Source organism: Marmota flaviventris, chromosome 4, assembly GCF_047511675.1.
Source record: "Marmota flaviventris isolate mMarFla1 chromosome 4, mMarFla1.hap1, whole genome shotgun sequence".
In the NCBI taxonomy this organism is placed as follows: domain Eukaryota; kingdom Metazoa; phylum Chordata; class Mammalia; order Rodentia; family Sciuridae; genus Marmota; species Marmota flaviventris.
Window position 1 is genome coordinate 35,083,074 of NC_092501.1, and position 15,846 is coordinate 35,098,919.

The following is a 15,846-nucleotide window of genomic DNA, read 5'->3' on the forward strand; positions in this document are numbered from 1 at the left end:
CATTGTGTCTGCAATAACACAGCAAACTCTGTACCTAATGGTATGTAGGGACAAATAGGACTATCTGCTCTTATTCTTATAGGCACAATACATGTTGGGAAAAGTATAAACGGCAGCCATACCCCAGAGAAAAAACCCCAACATGGCGCCTAAGCACCTCTTCTTCCTACCTTCTTCTTTTCTGCAGTGGCGCGAAAAGTTCCCGCCTGTGTGAACTCTCCCGCCGGCGCCAATTTCAAATCTCGCTGGCGGGGAACCTTAGCCCCAATGAGAACTAATTCCTGGGCTCCGGAGCTGATATCTGAAAGAACTTGCCAATAAACGGGTTGCCTGCCATTTATCTAAGCCCTACCATCTCCCCCTTAGTTCTATATAAGCACACTGCTTTTTGCAATAAAATTGGAATTCTCCCGGCGAAGTGTCTTTGCGTGGGGAATTCTTTCAATACAGGCATCTACTTTTGCTTCTCAATCACTTTTGTGATTCTTTTTTCTTTCTAGAAGCTCACAGAGTGGAATGGTTTGACTATATCTTCAAAAAGTCTGGTGTTGAAATGTAGTGACCAATGGGATAGGATTAAGAGGTGGGCCTTTAAGAGGTGATTAGGCAATGAGGGGTCTTCTTTCATGAATGGAACTAAAATCCTTGGAAAAGAGGTGCCACACACTGTTCGGCTTGCTTGCCCTTCTGCCTTCTGCCATGTGTGGAAACAGCATTACTCTCCTCCAGAGGATGCAGCAACCGTGTGTCATCTTGGAAGCAGCAAGCAGTCCTCATCTGACATCGTCTTGCTGGTACCTTGATCTTAGATTTCTTAGGCTCCAGAATTGTGGGAAAGTACATTTCTGGCTTTCATAAATTACCTAGCTTTGGTATTTTGTTATAGCAGCTTAAGCAGACTAAGTCAGGGAGTCACTGGATATCTATGGCATTCACAGGGATGTCTCATTGGATTGCAGTGTGACCCAATTCATAAACCCTGCCTGTGGTGTCTTTGTCACTCATACCTGGGCTGTGACTCTTGCCTGTGATTTTACCTGCCTGTTTCATGCTCCTTTGGCACTGCTGCGTGCTTCCTACTGCTCTGCTCTGGAAACTCTTAACAACTGCTCCAGTAGCTGATCACTCTTATTAGGAAGCCACCAACCAGCCTATGGCTCAGGGAAGGTGCACATCATTTCACTCAAAAATAGGTAGAATGGTTTCTCCCAGGAGTTAGGCTCCATTGAAATGTCTAGTGGAAAAGTAGCTCAGTATCACAGCTCTTAGAGTTAAAAAGGGGGGCAGGGAGAAGCACTGTGTTGGGGTGAATTGCAATAGCAGCCACCATCCTGTGGATGAAACCTCGCACCCCAGGCCCTGTTGCCAGGTCTACCTCATAAAACCAGACCCTTTCTTTTCCTTTTAAAAATTGGTTCATGATAGTTACACATAATATTAGTATTTATTTTGACAGCTTTTGAAATATAGTGGCCAATGCAATAGGAATATAGTTTGCTCCAATTAAGTACTCAGCACTTATCCTTACCCTCTCCCTTCTCCCTCCCCCTGTTTCTTTTTCTCTACTCTACTGATCTCTCTATTTATTTAAATTTTTAACAAGAATTAATGTCTTGTGGATATAAGATAACGATGATATTCACCGTACATATTTATATATGTCCGTTGGAAAGTTAGGTCAGATGCATTCAACTGTTTTCCCCTTATCCTGTCCATCCTCCCTCCCCATCAGTCCCCTTCTTCTACTCCCCTTGTTTTTCTTTTATTTCGATGGACTTCTCCCCCTTCCCTCTACCCCCCATTTTAGACTAGATTCTGCATATCAGAAAACATTTGATCCTGGACTTTCTAAGTTTGACTCATTTCACTTAGCATCATGGTCTCCAGTTCCATCCATTTACCAGAAAATGACATCATTTCATTCTTTTTAATAGTGGAGTAATACTCCATTGGGTATATATACCACATTTTATTTATCCATTCATCTGTTAAAGGGCACCTAGGTTGGCTCCATAATCTAGCTATTGTGAATCGTGCTGCTATGAACATTGATGTGGCTCCATCCCTATAGTATGCTGATTTTTAGATCTTTTGGATATATACTGAGGAGTGGGATAGTTGGTTCATATGGTGGTTTCATTCCTAGTTTGTTTGTTTTTTTTTTTAATTTAGAGACAGGGTCTCACTGAGTTGCTTTGTGCCTTGTTTTTTGCTGAGGTTGGCTTTGAACTCACAATTCTCCTGTCTCAGCCTCCAGAACTGCTGGGATTACAGGCATGGGCCACCACACCAGACTTCATTCCTAGTTTTTTGAGCAATTTCCATATTGCCTTCCAGAGTGGTTGCACTAATTTGCAGTGCCACCAGCAATGTGTGATTGTACCTTTCCCCCCATATCCTCACCAACACTTATTATTATTTATATTCTGGATAATTGTCATTCTGACTGGAGTGAGGTGAAATCTCAATGTAGTTTTAATTTGCATTTCCTTAATTGCTAGAGATGTTGAACATGTGTTTATATTTTTGTTGGCCACTGTATTTCTTCTTTCCAGAAGTATTTGTCTAGTTTCTGTGCCCATTTATTAATTAGATTATTTGTTTTTCTTTTGGTGTTAAATTTTTTGAGTTCTTTGTATATCCCAGATATCAATGCCCTAACTGAGGAGCACGTAGCAAAGATTTTCTCCCAGTCTGTAGCTCTCTCTTCATACTCTTGATCATTTCCTTCGCTGGGTAGAAGCTTTTTAGTTTGATGGCATCCCACCTATTGATTTTTAGTTTTTTTTTCTTGCTCTTTAGGAGTCTTGTTAAGGAAGTTGGTTCTTGTGCCTATATGATGGAGTATTGGGCCTACATTTTCCTCTAGTAGTTGCAGTTTCTGGTGTAATTTCCAAATCTTAAATCCACTGAGCCAACTTTTTGTGCAGGGCGAGAGACAGAAGTCCCTTTCTTTTCTTATAGATTTTCTCCCATAATTTCCCTCCCATCTTGGGATTGTCCCTCTGTGAGTCTCTCAAATTCACCACACCACTCACCACCATGTCCACTGTCCCTACTTGCATTTGCCTGAATTCTACTCATTGACACTGTGGGACTACATTTCCTGGGATCCTCATTTAATTCAATTGAAGAAGATTCTGTGGGAAAAGCTGCTCACATACACCTTTTTCATTTAGTTTCACTAGGACTTCCTGTTCTAGAAATTTGAACTAACAAGAAAACACATCCATGGGCTAAGTACCCTGAGATAGCCTAGAAGTCCATTCTAAATTTTTTCTAATTAGGATTTCCTGAGATAATTCACAAAATGGGAAATGCAAAAAATTAGTTAAATGCTTCTCATCAATCATATGTAGTACCCCAAATAGAAAATTCAGAATGTAAAATGCGGTCTGTTGCTTAAGTCTCATGCAAAATGTGATTGTGATTGACTAAGCATTGTGAAATTACTCTCCTAATCAAAGGTACTTAATCAGAAACTGAATTTAAAAGGACTCAGAGGTTCCATCCAATTTTAGGAAACTATGCATATATTGTCTGAATAAATGCCAAGATAATAGCCCTGAATCATTTTCATAGATATTCAGGGAAAGGAGCCTACATGTATGTGGGTAGAACTGAGTCATTGCAGCTGATAGATTAATTTGCCACTCTAGAATGAATACTCTAGTTGCTGGAATCCTTGAGCCTTTTGTTATCCAGCTTTCCAATGTGTGTTTGGGTTTCTAGACAATAGAATAACAGACTCTTCGCATTGGGATGACACTTCCTTACCATGGAAGCCAGCCTCCCCACACAGAGCAATCAGCCTTTAGCATCTCTGACGTATCTTATAGGCTTTGCGTGAGCAAGTCCAGTGAGAAAACTCTCTAGTTTTCCAATCCATTGTTGAACAATCCAGTTGTTAGAAAGGCTTCTCTTATACTCGAAAAACTTAATGCCCCAAACAAATAACCCAGACAATAAATGGGCAAAGGAACTGAACAGACACTTCACAGAAGAAGAAATATGAATGATCAACAAATATATGAAAAATTGTTCAACATCTCTATCAGTTAGAGAGATGCAAATTAAAACTACACTGAGATTTCACCTCACTCCAGTCAGAATGGCAATTATCAAGAATATAAGTAACAATAAATGTTAATGAGGATGTGGGGGAAAAGGTACACTCACACATTGCTAGTGGGACTGCAAATTGGTGCAACAACCCTGGAAAGCAGTTGTCTCTTCTTTCTGTGAATTATGTAGATCTTTAAAGATGCATTCTCTCAGTCTTCATAGGACATAGTGTTCCAGCTCCTTTTACAGTGTGTGGGATAATCCTCTGTCCTCTTTTAGACTTCCTCAGGAAACTTGGAATGGAAACTTGGACCCAGTTATCTCACTCCTCAGCAAAGGACTTAAAATCAGCATACTATAGAGACACAGCACATTAATGTTCACAGCAGCTCAATTCACAATATCTAAACTATGGAACCAACCTAGGTGCTCTTCAGTAGATAAATGAATAAAGAAAATGTGGCACATACACAAAATGGAATATTACTCAGCCATAAAGAAGAATGAAATGATGTCATTTGCTGGTAAATGGTTGGAACTGGGGACTACGATGCTAAGAGAAATTAGCAAATTCCAAAACACCAAAGGCTGAATGTTCTCTCTGATATGCAGATGGTGACTCACAATAGGTGGGGGCTGGGAAAGGGGTAGAGGTTCACTGGATTGGACAGGGGGGAATGAGGGGAAGGGAGAAAGATGGGAATGGGAAAGACAGTAGACTGAATCAGACATAACTTTGCTATGTTCATATATGAATACATGACCAGTATAACTTTGTACCATGTACAACCACAAAATGGGAAGTTATACTCCATGTATGTATGATATGTCAAAATACATTCTACTGTCATGTGTAACTAAAAATAACAAATTGAGAGAGAGAGAGAGAGAGAGAGAGAGAGAGAGAGAGAGAGAGAGAGAGAAGGCTTCCATTATATTGAACAAAGATTTTTGCTTTCATCATTTCACCTGTCAGGTCTAGTTCAGCTCTGAAGCCACAGAGAAGTCTCTTGTCTCTTGTTTCTGTGAATTATGTAGATCCTTAAAGATGCATTCTCTCAGTCTTGGTAGGACATAGTGTTCCAGCTCCTTTTACAGTGTGGGGGATAATCCTCTGTCCTCTTTTAGACTTTCTGTTTGTAGATTTTCTTCTAAAATGTAGTGAGCAGAATATGTTACTTTTACACTTAATTATAAGTACCATTTACTGCCATACACCTCTCTATACATGCTTTTTATGTATCATTTCACTTAATCTTCACAATAGTCCCATGCAGGAAGTTCTTACTACTTTTATGTTATAGATAAGGAGTCTATAGCTCAAATAAGTCATTAATGGACTCAAGATTACACAGTGGTAAAGAACAGAGATGGATGTGATGATTTCCCAAACCTACAACTCTTTACCATTATTATAATTTTTTTTATTACCTAACAAGCTAGTTATAATGAGTAGAACTATTTCTTTAAATACAATCCCTGGGTTTAAGTTGAATGTGATCCAGAAAGTGGCTGAGAGATAACTGGCTTCAGGGCTCAGAAGTGTGGTCTGAACAAAGGCCAAGTGACATTTTGTTACTCCTCATCGCTAGTTGAGTTCCTTGATGGAGTGCTGCTGGCATTCCAGTGTTCATTCATTAATATGTTGCAAGTGTTTATCTACAGCAAGGAACTGTTAGGGAATGGCTGTGGGAGAACAATGGGTAGGTTCTTGGGGGGAATGGATGGTGAATAAGACCCAGGTTGCCCTTCTAGCCTATTATCAAAAAAGATGAGAGAGGTTAACCATCAATGGCATGAAGCAGAAGGTGGTGATGCTATGGAGATGCATAGCAGTGCCTCACATTTCAGAGGGAGGAATTGCTTTCAGGAGTGCGGGAAATCTGGCAAAGCTTTGCAGAGGAGGTTACGTTTAAGCAAATTTCTTACTTTCTCTGCTTCAGTTGCACACTCCAAAGATGGTATTTAAAGAGTATTCTTAATGGGTTGTTTGAGGATCCAATAAACGAATTCAAGGAAGTTTAATACATTTAATATGCTTAGTGAATCCTCAGTAAAGTTAGCTATATTTGAGGCATAGCATTAGATCAGGATCAAATATGGGGTTTTGAAGTCTTTCAGGCCTGGGTTCAAATCCAACATGGTGTAGTTACAAACACTTAATTTCCTTGGCCTTAGATTCCTCATATGTAGAATAGAGTGAATGATAATACTACTTAATAGGTAGGTGGCTTATATGAGTCAATTAATGCTAGCAACTTAATGACTACAAAGGATAGGTTCTCAGGTCCTGTTAGCTTTGGTTACTTATTATCTTTTGAGTTGGGCCTTGGAGGATGAGTAGGATCTGGGAGAAAGGAACATTCTAGATAGAGTAAGAACATTCCAGATAGAGGATACCAGGCACAAAGTACACTGTGATTGGTAAAAAGGTCACATTAGCTGGGCCATCTAGGCTGCATGAAGGGAAGAAGGGAGTTCAGTGACCAGAGCTGGGTGATCTTGGAAGTCAGAATGAGGAGTCTGGGTGGAGTTCTAGTCTCTGGTCAATGAGGCCATGCCATCCTATGCACTGTGTTCAAGATTTTGCTGGGCATTCATAACTCCCTTGTTCTCCTTGTTCTGCATCACAATCTCAGATTATTCCATCATGGCCCACTATTTGCCAACATTTGGACTGCAGTTGCCTCCTAACTGGACTCCCCTCTCCTCCTCTTATATCTCTTCCCATAGTTCTCTACATACCACTGATAGAGTGATTTGTCAAAAGGCAAACTTGATTAGTGGCTTTGCCTGCTTGACCCCTTTATGGCTTTGCATGGTACTTATGCCAAAAATCTAAAACCTTTATCATAATTTAAAACCTGCTGGATCTAGCTTCTCATTTATCCTTTGGCTCAGCATTCTGGCAGGAAAAGAGCATAATCAAAATGGGTGAGTATAAGGCTGTGGAAGGGATTTGAGAAAAATACCAAGTGCAGTCCTGGATCGGTAACAACAGGGAGCTGTTAGCACCTATAGTTCTGAATGACAGGTGGAGGGAGTCATTGTCTGGCCTACCAAGTAGCTTCATGGAGATGATCACCTGATAGAAGTATGGCCATGAGTAGAGGGGTACAGCCACCATAGCCAGATGAGCTGCCCTAAGTACAAATGATGTTGCAAAAATCTGGAGGGCCCCTTGGAAGTCTCTAGAGGCCCTTGAGTAGCTTTTATGTCACCTGTACTTGAAATGCGCTGCTTTATTTCTGTATCCTGTACTTGTCCCTTAGCCTAGTTGATCCCTGCTTTTCTACTTTCAACCTGAGTAGGCTTAAGGATGAAGCCTTTGTTGATTTCCTCCATTTTAGATTATGTACTTCATCACATATTTTGTTGGTATCCTCTAGTTATCTTTTGCTATGCATATGGAAATTTCACAATAATTAATTGTACAATCACTTATTTAATCATAGATGCTTTGTCAGAGCCCATGGTGGGCAAACAAGACTACAGGATATCTAAACAAATACCTTTTGAATGTGTAGGATGTAGTAAGATTAAGACTCAATGTTGTAGGCACTGGTAAATGCAAGGGATACAGAGATGGGCCATATTTGGTACCTGTCCTCAAGAGTTCATAGTCTAATAGAGGAGATAGTTATGTAAACAAATAAACTCATGCAGTGCAACAACTATTCTAGCTATCTAAACAAGTTCATCTCTAAAGCACAGGGAAGAGAACAGGGCATTCTGTCTCTGTCTCTAGTGGATATTAGAGCTGGACCTTGGAGGATGGGTAGGGTTTGGTCAGGTGAAGGTCTTCCAGGCAGAGGGAACAGCAAGAACAAACTGGAGACTGTGGCACATCAAGATAGGGACTTATTTGACCTGTGTACTTTCCACAATTAGAGGGGTACATTAGCCAGCATAAATTTCCAGGAGGTTTTAGTCGATGGTGTTCTTACACAAGCAATAAAGTGAGAGACCAAACAATGAGACACTGGGAGATAGAGGAGGGAAAGAGATATTTGGAGGACCATGAAGAAAATGGTAAGTTGGACAATAGCCAAAAGTAGCATAGGAGAATCAAAGGATGACAAATGCTTTTATGTATATTAAAAGAATTCTTAATAAGTTATTACTTAAAAGAACCCAAGCTTCCATTAGTCCTAGTGTCTGGCTTGTGATCTGAAAACAAATCTGCCAGGTCCTAGGACAACTTGTACTTTTGCTGAGAATCCTAGGTCTAGGGCATTGAGTGGTTTGGTTGGCACTGTCCTGTGGTACTTTTGAAATAACATTTCCTGCTGTCTGCCAACTTAATAGTTCACTATCTTTATTTAGGATTTTTGTCAACACTCTTCTCTAGACTATTTCTGAAAGAATCTTTTGACAATTCATGTTACTGCCACCTGTTGATTCACCACATTCACATCGTTTCAATGTCACCTTCTCAATTTCTCTATCATCTGTGCAGGGTTCTGAAGTCAACAACAGTTTTTCATGATTAATGCATCCACTTTTTCCAGCAGGGGTGTGTGTCACTTGTATGAGGTCTTGGGTCAGGTGTTGGATATAATCCAGATGAATAAGGTACTGTTCTTGCCTGCAAGGAACTCACAGTTGAGCAGAGTAGACAACCCAAAACAGATTTTTATCAAAGTAGATGGTGAATGAAATGATACAAATAGCTTCATGATCTTATGAAAAACACCAACGAAGTTTCCTGAGGTAGGGGAGGGGGTGGAAGGCATCCTGGGGAAAGACATCTGAGAAGAGCCTCAGAAAGATCTAGACATTTGTCAAGGAAAGATGAATACATGGAGGGCTCTCCCGGCAGAGGGATCATCTGAGCCCAGGTAGGGCAGGGGATGACAGATGGAGACAAAGTTGGTGAGAGAGGCAGGGATCATGGAGGTCTGTGAGCAAAGCAATTTGTTTGGGTTGTTCATTTTTGTACATTTAGATTATGGACAGCTATTGTGGGATTTTGTGGTCAGAGCTCTATTTTAGATACTTTGTTGATTTTGATGCCTTTGAATGACACACTGTAAGGAAAATCCACCCAGAAGGCAACTACTCCAACTAATGAAGTGAGAGTTGGTAGGACAAATGCAGTGGAGAAGAGGACACAGATTCTGAGAAATACCAAGGAGGTAAATGCAGGCAGGACTTGGTGACTGAAGAGAGGGTGAGAAAGAGACAAGCATCCAAAAGAGTGCTTAGGCTCAGATCCTAATTTAATATCTGTGGAGGAACCAGCAAATTCCTCAGATAAGCTGTACACAGGATATTTGGTCTTGGCTTCGAAAATAGACTCCACCACATACTGTGAATTTCACCATAGTGTTTTAGTCTTACTGAGTCTCAGTTTCCCTGTCTGTAGGATGGAATTATAAAAGTGACTTTGAGGATTAAATGAAAAAAAGGTTTAAAGGTTTTGAAAAGCTGAAAGGGCTAATCATACATACAGTGTTATTGCTCAAGTGCTGCCTCTGTGATCTTTACCAGTTGAATTTTGCATTTCTGTTTGGAGTTTGCAAAATAATCACCTCTTCCAATATCACCCAGGGAGAAGACTTATTTCACAAATAGCATCCAAATTTTGAATTTGGGGGTGAAGCTGTGTGGAAACAAGACAAGAGTAAGTAAGATATTTAATTATCTTTTGCCCTGTTTTAAATGATAACTCTCTTTTGTTTTTAACTTATAACTTTTATTTAGATAAACATTGTATTGTAATCCTATTGTTGAAGTGATTATATCATCAATTATGTAAAAGGACCTGGCAGTACTGGATGCATAATTTGTTCTTAATAATGTGAATTTTCTTTCTTCTGTCCTTTCTTCAGAAAGAAAAAAAAAAACTCTCATTTAATCACCAATTGTCTGAACTCCAAAACTCTGCAAAATGCAAACTCAGTAATGCGTACAAGAAAGCAAGTCCTCATGCCCAAAATCATCACTCATCTATAGGAGGTGGGTTTATTTTTTTTAATTAGGGAAGTGAGGGCATTTTGAAGCACTTTTTCATCCTTTGATGGCCCTCAAATAATTTTTAATTTTACTAAGTGACTTAAAAATTTAAGAGTTGCTCATTTTAAAAAATTCATTACCTTGCTAATAGAAAAATAAGACTTGGGGAAAGTTGGCTTTGAGATGTGTTTTGAAAATTGTGGTTGACATTCTAGAAGATTTATTACACTTCAAACAAATTATTGAAGCCTCTGTACAAATAGTTGATTGAGTGGGATCTGGAAAAGTGTTCATCCTCCACAACTTCCCCGGCTGGAACTTTCCACCACTTCCTGGACATGAAGTGGCTACATGGAAACACTGTTCTGATTGGCACAAACCCCTGGCCTAAGTCAGTTCTACTTTTTGTCTCTATGGTTAGCAAGTTAATATAGCATTTTAGTTTAAAAGAAAGGAACAAGGAGTTCTGAACATTGGTTTTGTATTTAGTAATGGTTTTGTAGAGTTGGGAGTAGGGTGATATGATGCATTTATATGTATGCGTATGCATGACGGAGATGGTTAGAGGAGGAAAAGGTTAATTTTGTCATATTTGAAGAAATATTGGGTTCTTTACAAATAGGGACCTCTGCTAAGATTGGATTCCTTCTATTAAAGGTGTTCTTCCATAGCCAAAGTTCATAGCTGAGTCAAAAAAACAGATTATAGAGCAGAAAAAAATAGTAATTTCTGGATGATGTGAATTTGGTGAGTAAGGAGGGGTCTGGTTAGACAGAGAGCTGCTGTATCTCACAGGCTGTTTTTTTTTTTTTTTTTTAAAGACTATTTGTTTTTTAAGCAAAGAAGTAGAATATAAAATCATAAGATGTGAAGATTTAGCAAGGGGTTAGGGGTGTAACTCAGTGGTAGAGCATGTGCTTAGTGTTTGCCAGTTCCTGGGTCCAATCACCAGAACCACCCCACAAAAAATATTTAATAAAATATGGGACTAAACCAGGGTGCACAAACCCGCCCAGTCATAGCAATGATAATATACACAGGGCCCACCCAGCATAGACAAAGCCAATCAGCCATGAAAGGGTTTTCCTGGCTTCTTGCCAGGAAGAACTAGAGATAGGGAGGAACAGAACTTAAGAGTATACATTGTATCCATTCTCTCTTCCTGAAGGATTCAGTTATTGCCCCAATAATTCTCTTTCCTGAGCTAAAATGGAAACTCTTCAAGTCACCAAAGTAGGTTGAACCAGACCAGCGGTCCCCTTGCACAATTTCCTTGCTGTGGTTTGAATGTGCTTCTGCCAAAACTCATGTTGAGGTTTGATTCCCAACATACTGATATTAAAAGGTGGTAGGATCTTGAAGAGGTGAGACCTGGTGGGAGGTGACTGGGTCATGCGTGGCTGGTTGCATGAAGGGATTAATTCTGGTCTCTTGGAGTGGGTTAGGTTTCAGAAGCATGGGATAATTCTTGCCAGAAAATTCATTAGAAAAGAGAAAGTCTGGTCCTCCTGTCTCTTGCTTCTTCTTGCGTTTTGTAATGTCTCCTCTGCATGCACCTGCTTGCTGGCTCTCACATGTGCTCCACCATGTGATACCCTCTGCCATATGGGGATGCAGTCAGTTGGTCCTTTTTAGGGGTCTGTGCCATGCTATTTCGACTTTCTAATCACCAGAATGATGAGCCAAGTAAACCTCTTTTCTTTATCCATAATCATTCAGCATCTTGTATTTTGTTATAGTAACATAAAACAGACTAAGACATCACTCTTGAGGTGCTTTATTTGTCCATGTTACTATGTCTTCAAAACACTTTAGTCTACAGAGGGGTGAATGAAAACAATTTATTATACACATACTTCCAATACCTGCTTCCCCAAGGCTGGCTAGCTGCCCAGTCACTGAGTGATCCATTCTCCCCCTCCCCTTATTAGAAATGACCACCTGTATCCTGTATTAACTTCTGATACAAAAGTGGGTTTCTTTGTGGACTTTTTCACTTCACTGATTATTTTTGCACCAATATATGTTTATTGTTTTTTGAACTCTAATTCTATAAAATGTTTTAATTTGATAGGGCTAATATTTTATCATTATTCTTGTTCAGAATATTTTTTCTCATTTTTATTTTTCTTTCATGGAACTTTCCTATGAACTTTAGTACATTTTGGCGAGTTTCTATTCCTTCTCCTGCATAAGCCATTCCCTCTCATCTTCCATATAATCATATTAAGGCCCACAGAAATGTCCTTCAGTAGTGTTTCACCTTAGATTCTTTGTAACTTGTGCTTTTATTCACCCAAATCCTCCCATGAATATGAAGAAATTGCTGCAACTTGCAGATGTCACTATCAATGGGAGAGAAGGATTCCTTCCCGGTCATCAGATTGTTATTGCATTCATAGCTCATTTCATCTTGCGGCAGTCAGATCTCTAATTTTGTTCAAGATAATCCAAGAGATTTAAAAAAAAATTTTTAATGTTGTCTGGGCAGTGATGCACACTTGGGAGGCTGAGGCACGAGAACTGGTTGAGCTCAGGAATTTGGGGCTATAGCGCGCTATGCCAATTTGGTGTTCACATGAAGTATCAGCAAGGGAATCATGCCTGTAAACATCAGTGCAGTCCAGCCTGGGCCACATAGTGAGACGTCATCTCCTAAACAATTATTTTTAAAATCTTTTTTTTTTTTTTTAGTTGTAGATGGACACAATACCTTTATTTTATTTATTTATGTGAGGATTGAACCCAGTGCCCCATGCATGTGAGACAAGTGCACCACCACTGAGCCACAACCCCAGCCCTCTTAAAATAATTTTTAATATTTAAATTCTTTCTCCTTTGATCCTTCTTCTAAGACGCCCCCCCCCCCGCCCCGCTCCCCTAGAATTCTCACCTGTAGCCAAGTTGTTTTCCTTGTTCCACAGGTCCTGATCTTCTTCATCCACCTTCACTCTCAGATGCCTCTTTTTTCTCTAGTCTTGAAGCACATGTAGCAAATGTGTAAAAAGTTAAGGGATACATTTGCCCCTCAGCCAACCTGACATGGCTACACATCTTTTTAATCTTTCTATCTTTCTTTCTGCTATACTATTAAGGCATATCTGCTTTTTTTTTTTCCTTTTGGGTCCCCACTCCCCTCTTCTCACCTCACCAGAGACACTTCACATGTCTCAGAGATCATTCTGCACTTTCTTTATTTCCTTATTGTGATTCACAACAACTGTGCTTTTACATTGCATCCAGATTGTTCTTTGCTCTTTAACAGATTTTCTTTCTATTTTTTAAAAAGAGATGGGACATAGGTTAAAAAAAAACCTGAAAATATTCAGATAGTGAATAGTGTACTTGACAATTCCTTTAGTGCCAACTGAATGGCTTGTAGCATAGTCTATTCAGCAACTTTTAAAATTTCTCCTCTTGCCCTCCTGAAATATGCCCTTGGAATGGAAGAGTGGGCTGGTGGCACCATTTTGATAGTCATCTCATCTGTTCCCTCATTGGTTGAGTCACAATGTAGATTCTTATCTAAATGCCCCAAAGGTGATACTGTACCATATGTGAGTTTCTCCCATTTTCCTGGCCTTCTCAAGTTCCACTATCTTCTTGAGGCATCCGCAGATATGTCAGAGGGAACCCTCCCCTTTCTGAATCTCTCGGGCCATCTTTTCTTTGGTGTTGGTGCCTGTTTTTCCTTTTGGTGCTTTTTTTTTTTTTTTCCTTTTCTTTGGTGTTGGTAGGTACCAGTTTGGTGCTTATCTTTTTCAGATCAACTTATATACTTGGAGCATGAATTCCAGAGGGTTTTAAAACCTGGTCCTATCACCTAGTAGCTGTGTGATCTTAGACAATTTAGTCTCCAGACCTCCTTGGTTTTCTCATCTGGGAAATGAGTATCTGCTTCATAGGATGCTTATAAATATTAAATGAGTTAGTATTTGTAAAGTGTTTAAAACAGTGCCTAGCCCAAAGTAAGCACTCTATAAAAGTTTTTTTTTTTTTTTAAATTATGCTCCTTCTCACCTACTAACCACATCCAATGTGGCTAAAGAAGGAAGAAGGAAATAGTGTAAGAGAGAGATAGCTTGCTAGTCATTGAGAAATGTGAACTGACATTTCTGTTTTCAAAAATAGAAATCCTGGTCCTTTTAATCAAAACGAGCAGTTTTCAACCTCACTGTGCTACATTGTGAGGCAAGAAGATTATTATGAGTTTCATCCTAATTACAATCAATCATGGTAAAAGTGCTGACATTTTTATAATAAAGATACAAGGACTGCAAGGTTTGATTCTCAAACACTTTCTTGAATGGGAACTGAGAAAAGTCAAAGTCACAGAAAATGAATTGGTACCTGGGAACTCATCAAGGCATTTTTCCCACTAGGGCAATTCTCTGGTAATATGTGGAGTGAATGCTTGTGTAAACATTGTGAAGTCTGGTGGACTCACACGATTATCAGCCCCTTGCTTAGTAGCTCCTTAAATGTTCCCTGGGTATGTTGTGAGTTTGGATTTCTTTAATGAAGATCATAACATCCTCAAGGTTAAAGGGCTATGGATTTTCAATCCCCTGGCACAGTGTGGAAACATTGCGTTGCTAAATAATCTCTAGTTGAAAGATTTATTGTTATGAAGAGTAAAACAGGGCTGGGGCTGTAGCTCAATGGCAGATCACTTGCCTAGCATGCGTGAGGCACTGGGTTCAATCCTCAGCAACACATAAAATTAACAAATAAAATACAGGCATTCTGTTCATTTACAACTACCAAAAATAAAAGGTAAAACAATGCAGTGTTCTGATGCTGGCAAACCACAGTTGGAGATAATGATAAAACCCCCACGGTTCCAACTAAGAACACTGATTCCATCCCAGGTTCTCTCATTCCATAATAAAGGACAGTAAAAACCAGGAAGAAAATTAAAGTGAGGGGCCTGGATCATCCAGGTTAGAGGTGTATTGAGCATGACTCTTAGGAGTGTGCTGTTTCTCTGAATCCTTCATTTTAAGTAGTTCAAACAGTAACTTTTATGGCGTTAATCAACACCAGGGGGCAGGAGAGAGTGGATGGAAACAAGTAGGACTCCAGAAGGATGGTGTGAGCAAGCAGTTTATGTGAAACGTCCAACATAGTTCTTGAAATCTACTTGTTAGTTGAATCTGAAAGTTTAAAAATCCTTTAAAATTATTTATGAATTACAGAAGTTTTCCATGTTCATTGTAAAGAACAAAATAAGAAGTACAGAGAAGCAAGACAACAAAAATGTTTTTATTCCCCACAATCTCATTACCTTCCAATAAGCACTGTTAACATTTTGGTAGAGCATATTTTATTTTCTATGTATGCATATCTTTCCCCTCAAATAGGATCACAGTGAATTCTTATTATTTTTTATTGTTCCATTACTTTAACTGGCAATATTCACATTTTAGCTCAAAGTATGATTAGGACTCTACCAGGGTTCTAGTTTTGGCCTAACCAGTTCCCAGAAAGCCCCTCAACTTCTTTAAGTTTTAGATCCCTCAACTATGAAATTAAGAGTTTAATGCCAATAATACATAAGACACTGTTCATCTCATTCTGACTAGGAAGACAGTATGATGTAGTGGATATTGCTCAGGCACCAGCCAGGTTCTAATCCAAACTCTACCTGTAAGATCCTGGGCAGGTTTCTTGACCTCTCAATTCCTCAGTTTCCCTTTCTCTGTGATAGGATTTATGTAGAAGACGCCGCCTAGGCTTGTAAGAATTAAACACACACACATACACACACACACACACACACCATTTAGACCAGTGTTTAGCATAAGGTAAAGACTCAACAAG